The 15,687-nt window shown below is 38.9% G+C and overlaps 1 protein-coding gene and 1 long non-coding RNA gene across 7 annotated transcripts in view; one reads left to right on the top strand and one right to left on the bottom strand.

The window, feature by feature from the left end:
- Positions 1 to 5,214: 5,214 nt before the first annotated feature.
- Positions 5,215 to 7,964, bottom strand: LOC148131914 (uncharacterized). The gene is made up of 2 exons (XR_015747193.1): positions 7,701 to 7,964; positions 5,215 to 7,118 (listed from the first exon to the last, which is right to left on the bottom strand). It is a non-coding gene; the product is annotated as an uncharacterized LOC148131914 (long non-coding RNA).
- Positions 7,965 to 8,043: 79 nt separating this feature from the next.
- KCTD6 (potassium channel tetramerization domain containing 6) overlaps positions 8,044 to 15,687 on the top strand; it is a 31,301-nt gene continuing 23,657 nt past the window's right edge. The window contains exons 1-2 of one of the 6 annotated variants that reach the window (XM_026682848.2): positions 8,061 to 8,177; positions 9,488 to 9,560. The gene's annotated coding sequence lies outside the window, so the exon portion shown is untranslated. Of the gene's footprint in view, positions 8,178 to 8,220; positions 8,241 to 8,482; positions 8,703 to 8,883; positions 8,903 to 9,487; positions 9,561 to 12,557; positions 12,671 to 15,687 lie in introns of those variants that run through there. The other 5 variants (XM_087953706.1, XM_087953707.1, XM_026682852.2 and 2 more) reach the window with 5 other exon arrangements.

Here is a 15,687-nt window from a genome sequence, read left to right as displayed (position 1 = left end):
GATTCTCGCGACGTTTAAACGAGAACTGCCTCGGTAGCTGTTCGCGGGTACTTTTTTTGCCCCGCTTCCGCCCTCAGTTGGGAATGCTGATAACGAGGCGGTCGTAGGAAAGTTGGCTGGATAAGAGAGAGAGAGAAGTGTTGTTATTAAACCTATCTCGGTTGGGCAACACAGAAAAGAGCCCAAATTTTCAGCCAGATAATGAAAAAAAAGCGTAACACCTTTTCCCCTAATGGAATCAGTTGATATTTCCAATTCAGAGCCCCTAGTCTGTTTCAAAATCCCCCTATGACCCAATTCCAGGACAGCTTTTATGTATTTGAATAGATTTTAGATACAAAAAGCTTCACAGTAAATAAAGAAGAGGTGGAGTCGGAGCGGTGGAAAAAGCTGTAAACAACTGTAAACTAAAAAAAAAGTAAAACACTTATTTAAGGAGGATTTGCATACCTTTCCTTATTCCAAAATAATAAATAAGGCCATAAGAATGTGTGTGTAGGACATAAAGCTTTAGAATGGAAGCCCATCTAAGACTGAGTACACATCACAACTCATCTGGATATTTTGTTTTTTCCCCCTGGAAAAGCCATTTTATTTACAGTTGCTTTGCAAAAAAAAAAAGAAAGAAAGAATAGAATGGACACTTGCTAATCATACTTTGGAAACGAAGCTCATTCTTTGTTGCAAGTTCTGTTACAAGTATATGAAAATGCATTATATGCAGGGTAAAGGCAGCCTGGAATTAATACAAAAGCCGTCTTTCAATTCCAACTGAATTGATTAAACACAGCTACCTTGGTCTTGTAGTATTCACTAAAAATAAACGATCTACTCTTTCAATCAGATTTCAGTCAAATATCTTCCCAGGAAATAGAACACATTAATTCCTTTGTATATTCATTCTTGCTGGCTTGCTTTTTGTATATGGAAAGGACAATAGTTTTCTTCCAGTTGTCAGCTATAGCGACAATTTTTTGTATGTTAAAAGAAATCCCACAGCCACTCCATATGCAAAGCACGTTTCTGTAACATTTACACCATCTAACTCGGCATACATATTCTGTGGCTCTTTTCAAATAAATCATTTGTTGCTCTTCAGCTAGATTCTTTGCAGCTTTCTCTTTCTTTGCACATAAAACAGTATCTGTCTTTGATTTTTGAAATAATTAGTTTCTCATATGCAGGGTTTTTTTCTAACCCACAACATCTTTCATGTTATCATTGCACCAAGCAGTTTTTTTTAATTATTATTATTCTTGTTAGTCTAACTCCACACAATTCTGCAACACTAAGCAACATAATTATTCAATCTGTTCTAAGCAGCCTATACATTTTCTTTATGGCAATGTTGCATTAATTATGTTGGGAGATTAAACATTGCAGTTGTAAGCCACCCAAAGTCATTTTGTATCTAATAATGCATAAATCTAAGAAGGCCATTCAAAGGAAAATTAATTGCTGGTATATTCATTAATACCAAAGAGGAGCTGGTGGAAAAATCACACGCCACACACATTTAGCATCTAAGGGGTAATGGCACCACAAAATTTGAGAATCTCTTGTTTTTCACAGACTCATACTTTTTGTATTCAGTGTATTTTCACTTTGGTTTCTGTTAGTTTTTATTCCATGTCCATTTATTGCCAAGGTCTATTTTTATACTATCCAAAATCTCCTATTTCCATATCCAGAATCTATTTTAATGTATTTTTATTAATTTTTCATCAAATTATGCTTTTAGGTTCATTCATTTTTATGCATACATATTAAGAGACTTATTTTTAAAAAACATAGACAGAATATATATATTTTTCTAATCAAATTCTCATTGATCATCATGTTCATTTCATACTTTCCATGCAGCATATTTATTCAAAATATTGCATTATTTTCCCAAAACTCATTTCAGGTTCTTCTATTATTATTTATTGGAGCATTATAATCTATTATGATCAAAATATGGATCTTTTCCTACTGTCATATAGTCACAAGAATCTAGATTATAGCAAGTTAATTTTTCTTGCAACATTTTAGCACTTTCATTCACAATTAAATCAACTTCATTTCCCTGCACAACCCAATCCCTCAATATTGTACCACTTGTATTCATAAACTTATTGCAATTTTTTAGTTTCACAGACCTGCCTTTCTTTCCTTCCTTCCTTTTGCTCTCCCTCCTGCCCTTTCATTTTTCATTTCTTATTCATAAATCTCATCCTCTATTCTTACATTCTTACAAAATGGGTTCATTGATATTGACATCTGCTGCCCATTGCAAGTTTAGTCAATCAGAATTTTCACATACCACTTTTTAAAACTAGATAGCAAAATCTGGATGAACATACTTGCCTTAGTTATATCAGTACCTTTCTGGAAATAGTTAGGATAGTGCCAGTTTTGTTTTATTTTGACCAGAATAAACTAGTTTTCCCCAAAGTGTGCTTTTGCTATTCCCCAGAAACCAGCATCTCTATTCTAGGGATTCCTTGGAAGCTAACAGATTACTGCCATTTCCACCAACTAAACGGTTGGATGTTTCAGCAAGAGAACATTCTGAAACATACCTTCATATCACTTAGAACAGGGGCCTCCAACCTTGACAACTAAGACTTGTGGATTTCAACTCCTAGCCAGTTTTGCTGACTGAGGAACTCTGGGAGTTGAAGTCCACAAGTCTTAAAGTTGCCAAGATTGGAGACCCATGATTTAAAAGATGCTTTCACAAAAGAAAGGTCATAGTGCATGCCAGAAGAGAACTATTAAAATTCCGTAATGAACAATGGAAAAATAAAATAAAGCAAGCATAGAAAGGCTTTTGGTTAGGTGTAGGAAACATCTGGAAACTATTATTTCTGCCAAAGAGATGTTAGGAACTACTGACAGATTATTCAAACTTCTGCACTTGCCATATTGACTGTTTTCTTATTCTGAATCTGTCAACAGCTGCACATGAATAATTAAGTACATGTTCAGATTTGCAGAAAGATGTTTGTCCTTGTAGAGGTTGTGATAGCTTCTATTCATTTAGGGATTCATGAAAACATGGAATGTTACCTATGGCATGTAACATTTGCATGCAACTGCACAATGCATGCAGTCAGGATTCAGTTAATTCCCAACCATTTAGACCAGCAAATCACACTAAATTGGTTGGTTGGTTGATTTGGCTTATTACTTTCTTTGTTTCTGAATTACACAGAAAACATATGGGGGCAAAATTATTCCCTTTGGAAACATATTTTTGCGAAAATTACAGGCTTATAGTCATTCGTTTAGTTTTTGAAGTTACCATGGTGCTGAAAAAAGTGACTTACAATTAATCTTTGCATTTACAATCATCACATCATTCCCACAATCACATGATCCAAATTCTGGCACTTGGCAACTATTTATGATGCTTGCAGCATCACAAGATCATTGATTGCCATTTCCAACTTCCCAGCTGGCATTCAACAAGCAAAGTCCATTGGGGGAAGCCAGATTAGCTTACCAACTGCGTAATTCACTTAACAATTACAAGGATTTGCTTTACAACTATGGCAAAAAAGGCATAAAATCGGGTGTCACTCACTTAACCATCACCTTGCTTGGCAATAGAAACTCGGGTCCCCGTTGTAAGTCGGGAACTACCCTGTTTCTCCAACAATATGGCCTCCCCCAATAGGAAGTCCCAGCATGTTTTATAGGCATGAAATGAAATTAAGCCCCTCCCCCAAATTAAGGCCTATATTAAAACATGCAAAATGGAGGGGAACGGGGGGCTTGCCGTTAGGAAGTACTTTTGTTGCACACCGGATATGGTGCTGCCTGCGTTGACCCCAATATGAAGTGCCCCACCAACGCCGAGGTCAACATCCAAGCCATCGCTGCCCGCCCGCCCGCCCAAAGATGCAAGGGGAGAAATTAAGTCACCCCGAAAAGACAGCCTAGCCATTTTTTCAGGGCTCAAAAAAAAATAAGACCCGGCCTTATTATATGAGAAACACGGTACCTGGCAGGGCTACCATCAGCCTTCCTAAGAATTCAAGAATTCATCAGCTAAGCCTTTCTGTCATCCATGGCTCTGAAGCATTCAACAGAAAATTCATCCAGAGAAACTAAGGTTCTTATGACTTTCAACATTGATTCTTGTATTTGGCTTTCCTTAGTTTTCACCTCTTGTAGATTATAACCCTGAGAGGGTATGTTTAAGAACCCTTCTGGCTGGTGGACTATAAAGTCTATAAATTGGTTATAAATAACGATACAACATATGGTGTTGATAAAGAATCTCTCTGGTGGGTATATAGGTGAAAGCTATACAGACCGGAATGGCCCATTTTCTGCCAACCATTCAATTCTCAGCCCAACCTACTTCTTAGGGCTAGAAAATTTTGAGAAATTTTCTTGGAGTATCTTTTCATTAAAAAAAAAAGCTGAGAATTCTTGTTTATTTTATTTCCAGAGTGTTTTTTTTTTTTTAAAAAAGCTCCCCACAAAGATTGGCGTACACATTTCCACAGTACAAAATACCAGGTACCCTAAAAAGGGATGCCCAAGGGGTAATAGGTAGTGTAATTAATGAAGGAATAAATTACTGAAGATGCAAACGCCTGCTGCAGAGGAACAACGGGAGGAGAGTGGTATCTCCCCACTTCCTAACTGAGAATGGTCAGTCCTTGATTTACAACAGTTTATTTAGTGCCCATTCAAAGTTACATCACTGAACAAAGTGATTTTTTGTCCATTTTCATACTTATGACCATTATAGCAACCCCATGGTCATGTGATCAAAATTCAGATGCTTGGCAACTGACTCATATTTATGATAGTTGTAATGTCCTGGGCTCGTGTAAGTACCTTTTTCAACTTTCTGATGAGCAAGTCAAACTCAACGAACAACCATGTTACTAATTTAACAAGTGAAGTGATTCACTTATCAACTGTGGCAAGGAGTACCATAAAAATGGGTCAAAACTCACTTAATAAATGTCTAATTTAGCAACATAAATTTTGACCTCCTTTGTGATTATAAGTTCAGGAGAACCTGTATTCATGAGGCCATTACAAGAAATAATATGCTACACTAAATTGTGTCTCATATATATGGAGTTATATATGCACACATGTAAATTTCCTGAATAATTATAGTGTTGTTCAAGTGTACATCCTAAGTGTATGAAAGAACCAAGAATAAAGCATTCTGAGAAACAAAAATTGACCCAAGACTCAATATATCAGTAAGAACTCTTTTTCTTCTGAGTTTGCAAGCTGGATGTCATGATCTCATTCAGGTATGGTTCAGAAAAAAACACTCTTAGAATGATATGTTTAGTAAGTCAGGGTTCCAAAAACCATAATATATTAACACAAGATTTGACTTAATAGTCAAAGTCAAAATAGTAAGCCTGGACCCTGAGGTGTCCAGTTAAGCCCATATTGTGGTTTATGTTGTTTATGCTCCTTAGTTTTATCTTGGCTCCTATATTCCTTACTTATTGTTTTATTATTTATTAATTAAATTTATAGTCTCTTATTTAAAGAACTCCAGCTAGCACACACAAACATAAACCAGAAACAATAAAAATTAAAATAGAACATTTAAAAACAATTAGAACAATTAAAAATTAAAAATATAACATCCCAGTTATATTTTTTCTTTTTTTATTCCCTTAGCTGCCTAGACACATTTGACATGGGTGGTGGCCACATTAATCAATCAACTGAATAAATATACAGTGTGTACACAATTAGTAGGTGAGTATTTTGACCGTATCATCATTTTAATGCACATTTTCCACCTCCAAGCTGTATAAACTTGAATGCTTATTGGATATAAGCATATCAGATGATGTGTATTTGTGTAATGAGGGAGGGTGGCCTATGGAGATCAACACCCTATATCAAGGGGTGCATAATTATTAGGCAGCTCCTTTCCTCAGGAAGAATGGACCAAAAAAGAGATATAACTGACTCTGAAAAGTCAACAATTGTCAAAAGTCTTTCAGATGCAGCATTCTTGAAATTGTTAAGATATTGGGGTGTGACCACAAAACCATCAAATGTTTTGTTGCTAATAGTTAAAAGGGTTGCAAGAAATGTGTTGAGAAAAAAAAAGATGCATATTAACTGCCAAAGATTTGAGAAGAATCAAACGTGAAACTACCAGGAACCCATTATCCTCTAGTGATGTCAGATTCCAGAACTGCATCTTATCTGGAGTGCCCAGAAGTGCAAGGTGTTCAGTGCTCAGCGACATGGCTAAGGAAAAGAAAGTTAAAAACTGACCACCAATGAACAAGATACTTGTTAAAATGGCAAGACAGGGCCAAGAAATACCTGAAGGCACATTTTTCAAAGGTTTTATGGATTGATGACATGAGAGTGACACTTGGACCAGATGGATGGGCCTGTGGCTGGATCAGTAACAGGCACAGAGCTCCACTTCGACTCAGACACAAGCAAGGTAGAGGTGGGGTACTGGTATGGGCTGGTATTATTAAAAATGAGCTAGTTTACAGATAATCAGAGTTGGAAGGGACCTTGTAGGTCATCTAGTCCAACCCTCCACCTAAGGAGACCCTACACCATTTCTGACAAATGGCAGTCCAATCTCTTCTTGAAAGTCTCAAGTGATGACACTCCCACAACTTCCGAGGGCAAGCTGTTCCATTGGTTGATTGTTCTCACTGTCAGAAAATTTCTCCTTATTTCCAGGTTAAATCCAACTTTTTCGAATTGAAGATGGACTCAAAATCAACTCCCAAACCTATTGCCAATTTTTAGAAGACACTTTTTTCAAGCAGTGATACAGGAAGAAGTCTGCATCTTTCAAGACCATGATTTTTATGCAGGACAATGCTCCAATGCATGCATCGAAGTACTCCACTGTGTGGCTAGCCAGTAAAGGCCTTAAAGATGAAAGAATAATGACATGGCCCCCTTCCTCACCTGCCCTAACTAAAGAACTTGTGGGCCCTTCTTAAATGGGAGATTTATACTGAAGGAAAACAGTACACCTCTCTGAACAATGTCTGGGAGGTTGTGGTTGCTGATGCATAAAAAGTTGATCAACAGAACAAGAAATTAACAGACTCCATGAATGGAAAGCAAATATACATGTCCCAGGATTCTGGCTCCTGCAAAAAAAAAAAAAGGGGGGGGGGTGATAATAGTTTAATGAAAGAATTGTATGGGGATATCTTGCCTTCTGGAAATCTGAAAATAAATTAACTGGTAGGAAGTCTTTAAGCTGCCAAAGAAATAACAGGAACTTTGAGATTTCTAATAGTAAGACATGCTTTTCATAAGCTAAAGAAGTTGCTGCAACTTACAAAAAGGATTAAAACAATCACCCGGAGTAAAGTTTCTGACCTCACTTTGAAGAAATCCACTACCTGTTCTGCTGTATGGGTGATCATATGCAAATAAGCGATCATCTTCACAAAACAAGAGTTGCATGAAATTTAAGTGATGGTCTCATGCTTGGATTCTTCAGTAGCCTTCTTTAATCATCCTGCAGCGCAGGCCGGAGAGATCGCCTCATATGAGTGAAACAAAACTGTGGACAACCATGTGCAAATCCAGCCCAATGTGTGATTGCTACAAACATATGTGAGAGGGAAGGGTATAGACCAGAACAACTAAAGTGCGGCAAATAGGGCGTATAAACCATGAAAGAATATATGGTATAACTAGATTTTCCACGCGGTTTGGAATACCTTTGGAAAGCATTGGCCGCAGCCGGCTATGCAGCCATTTACCCCGGAGATAAACCAGTTTGCTACGTAGCTGATTTCATCAAGCGTTTGAGTAAACACGCTCAGCGTCGAAATGCGCTCCAGCTGTTCGACACTGGTGGACCCAGGCAAGGAGGGGGACACGCACACAGCCTCTCTCTCTCTTCAACAAAGGCCTTGCAAGCCGCGGGCGCGAAACGCATTGGCAGCCTTGCCTCTGAGGCTCGCCGCTACCCTACCCGCTCCTCCTTTCTCTCCTCGCTCAGGCCGGAGCGGGCAGGCTCCGAGGGGTGAGGAGGAGGAGAGGAGGAGGAGAAGGCGGTGCCGGGGAGGAGCCAGACACGCAGGCGGATTCAGGCTCGGTTGTGCTTCTACCCACCGGCCTCTCCTGCGCTCGAGCGGCGAAGAGAACGCGCGCGGGAGAGACGGATGGAGTTTGCGGAACGCCACAATCCCCGGGTGCGTAAAGGCAGCGGGGCTTAAGATGGCGCGGGAAGCCCGGAGCGCTGCCTTAGCGCGGGGGTGAGGGGGGTCGGGAGCTTTAGGGGAAGGGGCGAGAGAGAGCGCCCCGCGCTCTTGGAGTGGTGGGGGGGGGAAGGGCCAAGCAGGAGAGGGGTGTGCAGCCCGGGTGCAGGGGGCTCCTTTTTGGAGACCAAGGGAAAGGGAGCGTCGGAGCTCCCGGGCTCTTCGCGGGGAGGGCAAGGGGGGATTGAAGAGGCAAAGCGGGAAGGGGGGAGCTCCGTCCCTGGGCTCCTTTCGAGGAGAGGGAGGCTGGCTGTTCCTTTCTTTTGCGCGAGGGCTAACTTGGAGCGTGAGAATGCGGACGGCGTATAAAAGGGCGAAGAGGGAGTTCTGCAACCTTGGATGCTACCGCCGTCTGCTAATTCCCCACCGCCTCTCGCCCTCCTTCCCCATAGTGTGGTCGCTTGTCGGGGGACTCTCTTGTCCCCCCCCGTTGAGGAACGTGTGAACCCGTCATGGCGCGTGAGTTTCGTACCTGTCACCAAAGCGGGATCCTAAACTTGCTTTTCAAGAAATAAAAGTGCTCGAGCAAGCACGGTTAGGAGAAAGGCAGCCATCCAGCGGGTGCCCTCCAGATGCGTGGGGGCTGCCCTTTGCATCGTAGCCATCTGCCGCGGCGAGGAAGAGTCAGCAATGTACAATATTCCCCTTTTGGGGACTAGGTAGGGCTAGCAGAATATGTGTCTATAAAGTTTAAAGTTAAAAATAATAATAATAAAGGAGGGCATTTGGGGAAAACAAGTGGGTTGATTGCCTGAAATAACAGGATTGCCTGGAGGTTTGGGAACTGGTGAGGTGAGGTGGAGGGAAAGGATGCATCCGCAAGGAATTAGAATCCGTGCTGTGCGCGCGTGGGAGACATCTCAAGAATGTATAAGCAGGGAAAGATGTGCAGAAGAAAAGTGCATTTTCCTTCGCAAGTCCAAGTGGACTATGCATCGGCTTCCTCTGTAACAGTCCTCAGTGCATTCCTTTTGAAGTCACAAGGTAGTGGAATAAAATAATAGGAATTTTAAATTTGTTGCTTGTCAGTTCTGATTAGTGGTCAAAATATTTATTGCATTGCAGAAAATCCATTTAATCCATTCAAGTGCAGCAGTCTTCACTTATATTTCATTTTCTCTTCTGCACTGATTGTACAATCCTGAATGTATACACCAGTCTTTTGTGATACAAGATGTCACTAGATTAATGCAGTCAAGTTATTTTAAAAAATTGATCTAGCTTCATTTTTATTTGTTTCATAGGAATAAAGGCTAAATCTGGCCAGAGCGAGTTTGGTTGCTTTGTACATCGAAATATAGAGATTCACGTTGTACAGTAAGTACTGATAGGAAAAGATCAGTTTCAAACAAATCCTGATGCCTGGATCAGAAAATTCAGATGGCAGCTCCTGTTGTGATGATATATTTAATTTAATAGTAATTAATAAATAAGTAGTGAGTTGTTTGTCCTGATGGTTGACCTGAGTCAACAGATTTTGTTTATCTCAATCTGCCTAATGACAGGTTCAGACTTCTCAGCAAGAGGATCAGTAGATGTTGCAAATCGATGGATAAATTTGGAAGCTTTCATAGGTGTTGGATGACCAGAGTTCTGAATCAGTGACATTAAACTAATTCCAGTAATTCTATCTAGAATGTAATAGCTTGGAATAAATTGTATATTTTAATGGTTTAGTAGTTTTTATATCATTCTCATAATTTTGACTCGGAAGCTTCAGTCCATTTATGACTGTCTTATGGCATTTGAAAGAATGATCAATTTATTGTAATTTCTTTGTTGTGAACTGCTCAATCATTGAGAATCGGGCATCATACAAGTTTATGTGATGATAGAGGAATGATAAATAATAAACAAGCAAGTGAAATGTAGAAATTATTAATAGTGGTCATTCACAAAAGTGTTTTTAGGTGTGACACAGATGTTCTCACATTGACGGCTGTTTATTTCACAGTTATTCATTTATTATTCTCGCCCTACCAGCCATGTCCATGCATGTTCCTTGTTCAGCCTATTCTATATATCCATCATGGAAATTGTATAAAACTGTATATCATAAAAATAACAGCTAGGCTTCTCAAATTGTTTGAATTTAAAGTACATAAATTGAGGCTAAAATTAGAAGATTTTTCTGAGGTTCCTGCATGAATTTCAAGCAAGTTCTGATATCTGGCCTTAGTGCTCTGTTAGACAGTTAATGTTGCCTGCCAGTTATAATATTGTTGAAGGTTTATAAACCTTTTTTCAATCAGTGAGTTGTAATTCATAATTTAGTTAATAAAAGATTTTGTGGGTTTGTGAGATTCCAAAAGGCAGAAGTAGTAATGCATCCTAAAATACAGTGTGGAATAGCTATTAGCAATAGAAATACTGCAGTTTTCAGTTCTCGATCTTGGTTTTCCTCTCTTTTCAAAAAACCAATCTCCCTACAGCTATTGATCAAGTCTGAAAACTTGTGATGGGTGGCGCAAATCTGCAAAAGATTTTTCAGGATAATGTAAGGAGGAATTGCTATATATACAAATAATTACACTGAATATACCTAATTATTTTAAATGTACATGATCAAAAATAACATTTAAAATAAAAAGGTTTTTTTGTTTTGGTCTTCTCTTCCTTGCTCTGTCAATAATTTGGGGTGATTTTGTTTTTTGTTTTTGTTTTAGCCTTAGGGGTGGTAGTATACTAAGCTAAGGAAAACTCTCAACCCCAACCCCCCCCCCCCAAAACGACCACTTTTGTGGTATACTTAAGAGTAGCTGATTTTCTGCTAATAATGGATAGTGGTGAGTATAGCTGGAGGAACACTATCATTGCTCGTTTAGGAATATTAAATGTACCCTGTCTCATTCCTTGCACCAATTTAAAAAGTAGTCATGTTACTCAAACTATGAATCTTAGTATTTCCCACAGGGATTTTATTAATTTAAAGCATTGCTGTGTTGCTCATCAGCCAAAAGAAAAAAAAAATCCCGGTGAGCTAATTGGTAGGGAAGACTTCACTGAGAAAAGAGTAGGAACATTGGGGGGAAATGGACAATGTGTAATTTATTTATTAAACATGCTGTCCTTTTCACTCTGCAAAGTGACTCTGGGTGACTTACAATTTAGATCATATATTTAATGCTTAATTTTAAGGAATCTAAAACTTAGTGTAACCACAAATGTATTCTAAAAGACAAATTAAATAAACAGCAGTTAAAAGTAGGATGCCCTTGAAAGAAAAACTGAAAGAAAGATGGAGATATTAAAAGGAAAAGGTTTTTTTTAAAGATGGAGATATTAAAAGGAAATTGGAAACAATTCTACCGAGATGAAAAAATAACAGGAGAAGAAGCCAATGTAGTTACACGAAAAGCTTAGTGAAAACATAAAGCTGTAAGAACAAATATAGGAAACGGAAAGAGGTTTAGGTCACATAGAATCATACAGACTGTAGAATTGTGAAGTTGGTATCAAGACAATAATGTGAAACTGAGTTAGGGAAGGAGACATAGAAAGGGCTTATATTGAAATATTCACATTAAAAGAGAAAAAAAAATCATATATTGCCAATATACTGATACAACTGATTGCAATTGCACAGTGAATATAACAAAATAGTAGAAGTAGGGACAAAAAGGCACTTATTTTGGTTTAGTTTTTTTCTAACAAAAAGTATGTCTTCATCAGGAAATCTGAAGAGCTGAATGAAAAGGCAGATTTGATGCCTTGAAAAGGATAACAACATGGCTTGGGAATACCCTTTTGCTCTAAATGAAATGAATCTGCAATACAAGGGTATATTAGCTGCTGATATGAATAAAAACAAACAGAGAAATTCCAAGTTTATTTGATTTGGAAGGTACCTGGAGGGGTAAATAAATTGTACTTGTGGAAAAGATGTTTGACTAAGAGTTGATTGTGAACTGAATATGAACCAGCAGAATGATAGGTCTATAAAAAAAAGGCAGATGTAATTTTTGCACTATATTCTGTTTTGATTAAATATCTGTTTCAAATATTGCCTCTTGTTTTGGGCAACCATGGTTTAAGAAGGATTTAGAGCAGGCAGCCAGGGATGATCAGGAGACTAGAAACCAAGACTTACGAAGAAATATGGAATGTTTACTATGTTGGTATCAATATTTAACCTTGAGAAAAGATGATCCTGTATGTTTCAACGTGCATGCTTCAGAAACATCAGGGGAAAAAGAAGGTTGAGATCAGATTTTTTTTTATGGAATAGTGTATTTAAGCTACAGGAAAGCAGAATGTAACTGAACATTAGATGCAATTTTCCAACAGTGGAGAGATCACTTTCATTGGATGAGTTCAAAACAACCATCTACTTGGAATGCCAGCGCTGAACAGGAGGCTGACGGCAATGTAAATAATTCCTTCCAACTCTGACTTTAGAGAGACTGACTCAACTTTGTTGTGTCTGGGTAAGAAACACCTTCAGCCAAATGCTATCTAGATCAGTCATTGGTCCTGTTGTGGTTGAATGTTATCTGAGCTTGAACCTCAGTTTTTGGAGAATAGGTCAGAAGGAAGGGCTGAGGATGAAAGCAGTGAACTGGTCAATGGAGATGGGAGAGAAGCTATTTCTTCGAGAATATGAACAAAATGTTTTTGTTATTCTGAGTCTTGTTTACACATGTATGCCCTACAGTAACCCTTCCTTTCCTGGCCTTTCATCTTGTTGTACTCAATCTATACTTGTACTGTACAGGTACTTCCTGCATTAGATAAATGGTAGGGTTTTTTGCTGTCCATTTGTGCTTCAGAGATGGAAGGCATGTCAACAAAATCCTGCTATTTCCTATCCTCCATGGCCCCAGTGGATTTACAGATAGTCTAAACTAAGTTGCTGTAATCATATGCAAGGTAGAAATAATAGAATGGAGCCAAAAGTTTTTTGAATCCTGAACATTTAAATTTCTTGCTTGTAGTTGGAAAGGAGTATTGTATTTTGTTGTGAAGCAAGTTTATTATGAAGGAAGAGGGTTATATTCCAAAACATGGAAATGATTACCAAATCTAAATCTGATCTCATTTAATTTACAAAATAAGTATAGCTGGAATGAGCAATTACAAAATTTTGCTTCAGAATAGATTCTGATACATCAGACTTCTCCATCACTGCAGGTCAGGGAAAATATGCGTCTGTCATTCAGAGACGTAGCTGTTGCATTTATATATCTGCGAATGTTAGTTCTGGTTAGGAGTGCTCAAACAGCAAAGCACAGAACAGGAAGTCAGATCAATCAATCAGCACATAAGACACGCACCATCTCACTATGCAGTTGGTATTTGGGAGGTGTGTGCACCAGGCCATCTGCAGCCTTCTGTAACCTATGCTTATCCATTGAGTTGATGGATAAATGTGTTCCTTTCTTGCGTTACTCTGTTCCTTCTTTCTATATCACTACAGGCAGTCCTCAACTTACCACCACAATTGAGCCCAAAATTTATGTTGTTAAATGAGAAATTTGTTAAGTGAGTTTTGCCCCATTTTACAACTTTTCTTGCTACATTTGTTAAATGAATCACTCACCTTGTTAAATTAATAACATGGTGTTTAAGCGAATCTGGCTTCCCCATTGACTTTGCTTGTCAGAAGATTGCAAAAGGCGATCATGTGACCCTTAAAGACACTGCAACCATCATAAATATGAACCAGTTCTCAAGCATCTAAATGTAAATCACGTGACCATTGGGATGCTGCAACTGTCATAAGTGTGAAAAATGGTCATAAGTCACTTTTTTCAGTGCCATTGTAACTTTGAACGGTCACTAAACAAACTGTTGTAAGTCGAGGACTACCTGTATTGTAACTAAGGTATTTTCCAAAGCACCTGAAGGCCAGACAAGGAATAATGGATGGAAACTGAGCAAGGAGAGATTTAACCTGGAAATAAGGAGAAATTTTCTGACAGTGGGAACAATCAACCAGTGGAACAGCTTGCCCTTGGAAGTTGTGGGAGCTTCATCACTTGAGACTTTCAAGAAGAGATTGGACTGCCATTTGTGAGAAATGGTGTAGGGTCTCCTGCTTGGGTGAGGGGTTGGACTAGATGACCTACAAGGTCCCTTCCATCTGTAATCTGGTGGTATACCTTTGGTAGTGGTACACTGTTGCTGGTAGGATCATGTCTTTTCTTGCTGTATGCCTGGACAGATTTGTCAGTGTGTCTTTCAAATCTTACAGTCTTCAAGCAATACAAAACTTCTGCCAAGTTCTAGGATCCCTCAGGTCGTGAATCTCTATGGTTTTGCTAGTTAGCATTCTTTGCCTAAAATCAGCAAGACCTGGATAATCCAAGAGAAGTGGATCAAGGAGTAAGCTGTGATTTACTTCTCCCATTTGTGCCCTTGTAGATGAAAAATGACATGGTTTGCCCATTCAAAGTCATGAGAATACTTTCTCTGTACTATTGTTATATTTTGTACTAACTTTGATTCCTCTTGCTTCAAGAAGCTCTTTAAAAATACCTCTCCCCTCTTATATTTTTCTCTTTTCTTTCTTCTTTCTGCCAAATTCTGTTTTGTAAGGGAAGAAATTCAGCAGAAATAGCACTGTAGTTCTCTTTGAAAATAGGACACATGCTCCATCTGTTAAATATATAAAACATTTCAGTGCCAGAGGCAGGAAGCTTGGTATAATGGGATGTAATTGTCAGTCTGGGAACAGCTTAAGAGCCTGACAGCGTGGAGTTGTATAATGAAACTTTCAGCCTCTTCTTTCAAAACAGACCTTTTGAAATTTTGGGTTTTGTCAAGACTAAAAAGTATCCAGGTTTCAGAAAGTCAAAATGCTTTCAGTGTTCTAGATGGGTAGAAAACTTGCCCATTGGTGTCAAAATGCAGTGACCTGCATGGTTTTATGCAGACCCCGGTGTGCACATGTGTCACCTCTCCTACAGGAGCTGCATTGGTTGCCGATTTGCTTCTGGATGCAATTCAAGGTGCTGGTTGTCACCTTTAAAGCCCTTCATGGCTTGGGTCCAGGTTATCTAAGGAAACATCTCTTTCCAGTCACATCCACCCGACCCATTGGAGTGAGGAGGCAGGGAATGTTGCGGGTCCCACCCCTGAGGGAGATATACCTGGTGGGACCCAGAAGAAGGGCCTTCTCCGCGGTGGCTCTGTCTCTCTGGAACATCATTCCCCCAGAGATTAGAATGGCCCCCTCACTAATACTCTTCCGAAAGGCACTGAAGCGGGTCTGGGGAACCCAGAGAGGGATAGAGCCCATCAGGTGGCTAGTGTGATCTGCTGTTGTTGGGGAAGGGGTGGGAGTTGGTTTTTTGTTTTTTTGTTTTTCCCAAATTTTGTTCTATTGTACTTTACTAATTTATTTGATTCTTTTTGTTAGTTTTTATTATTTTTATTTTTTATATGGTTTTACATTGTGTAAGCTACCTCGAGTCGCCATGGGCGAATAGGCGGCAATATTAAT

Source organism: Notechis scutatus, chromosome 2 (assembly GCF_049901735.1).
Source record: "Notechis scutatus isolate UNSWTSFEM ecotype Mainland chromosome 2, rNotScu1.2, whole genome shotgun sequence".
NCBI classification, from domain to species: Eukaryota; Metazoa; Chordata; class Lepidosauria; order Squamata; family Elapidae; genus Notechis; species Notechis scutatus.
The sequence above is the reverse complement of the archived record's forward strand: the minus strand, read 5'-3'. Positions and strand labels throughout refer to the sequence as shown.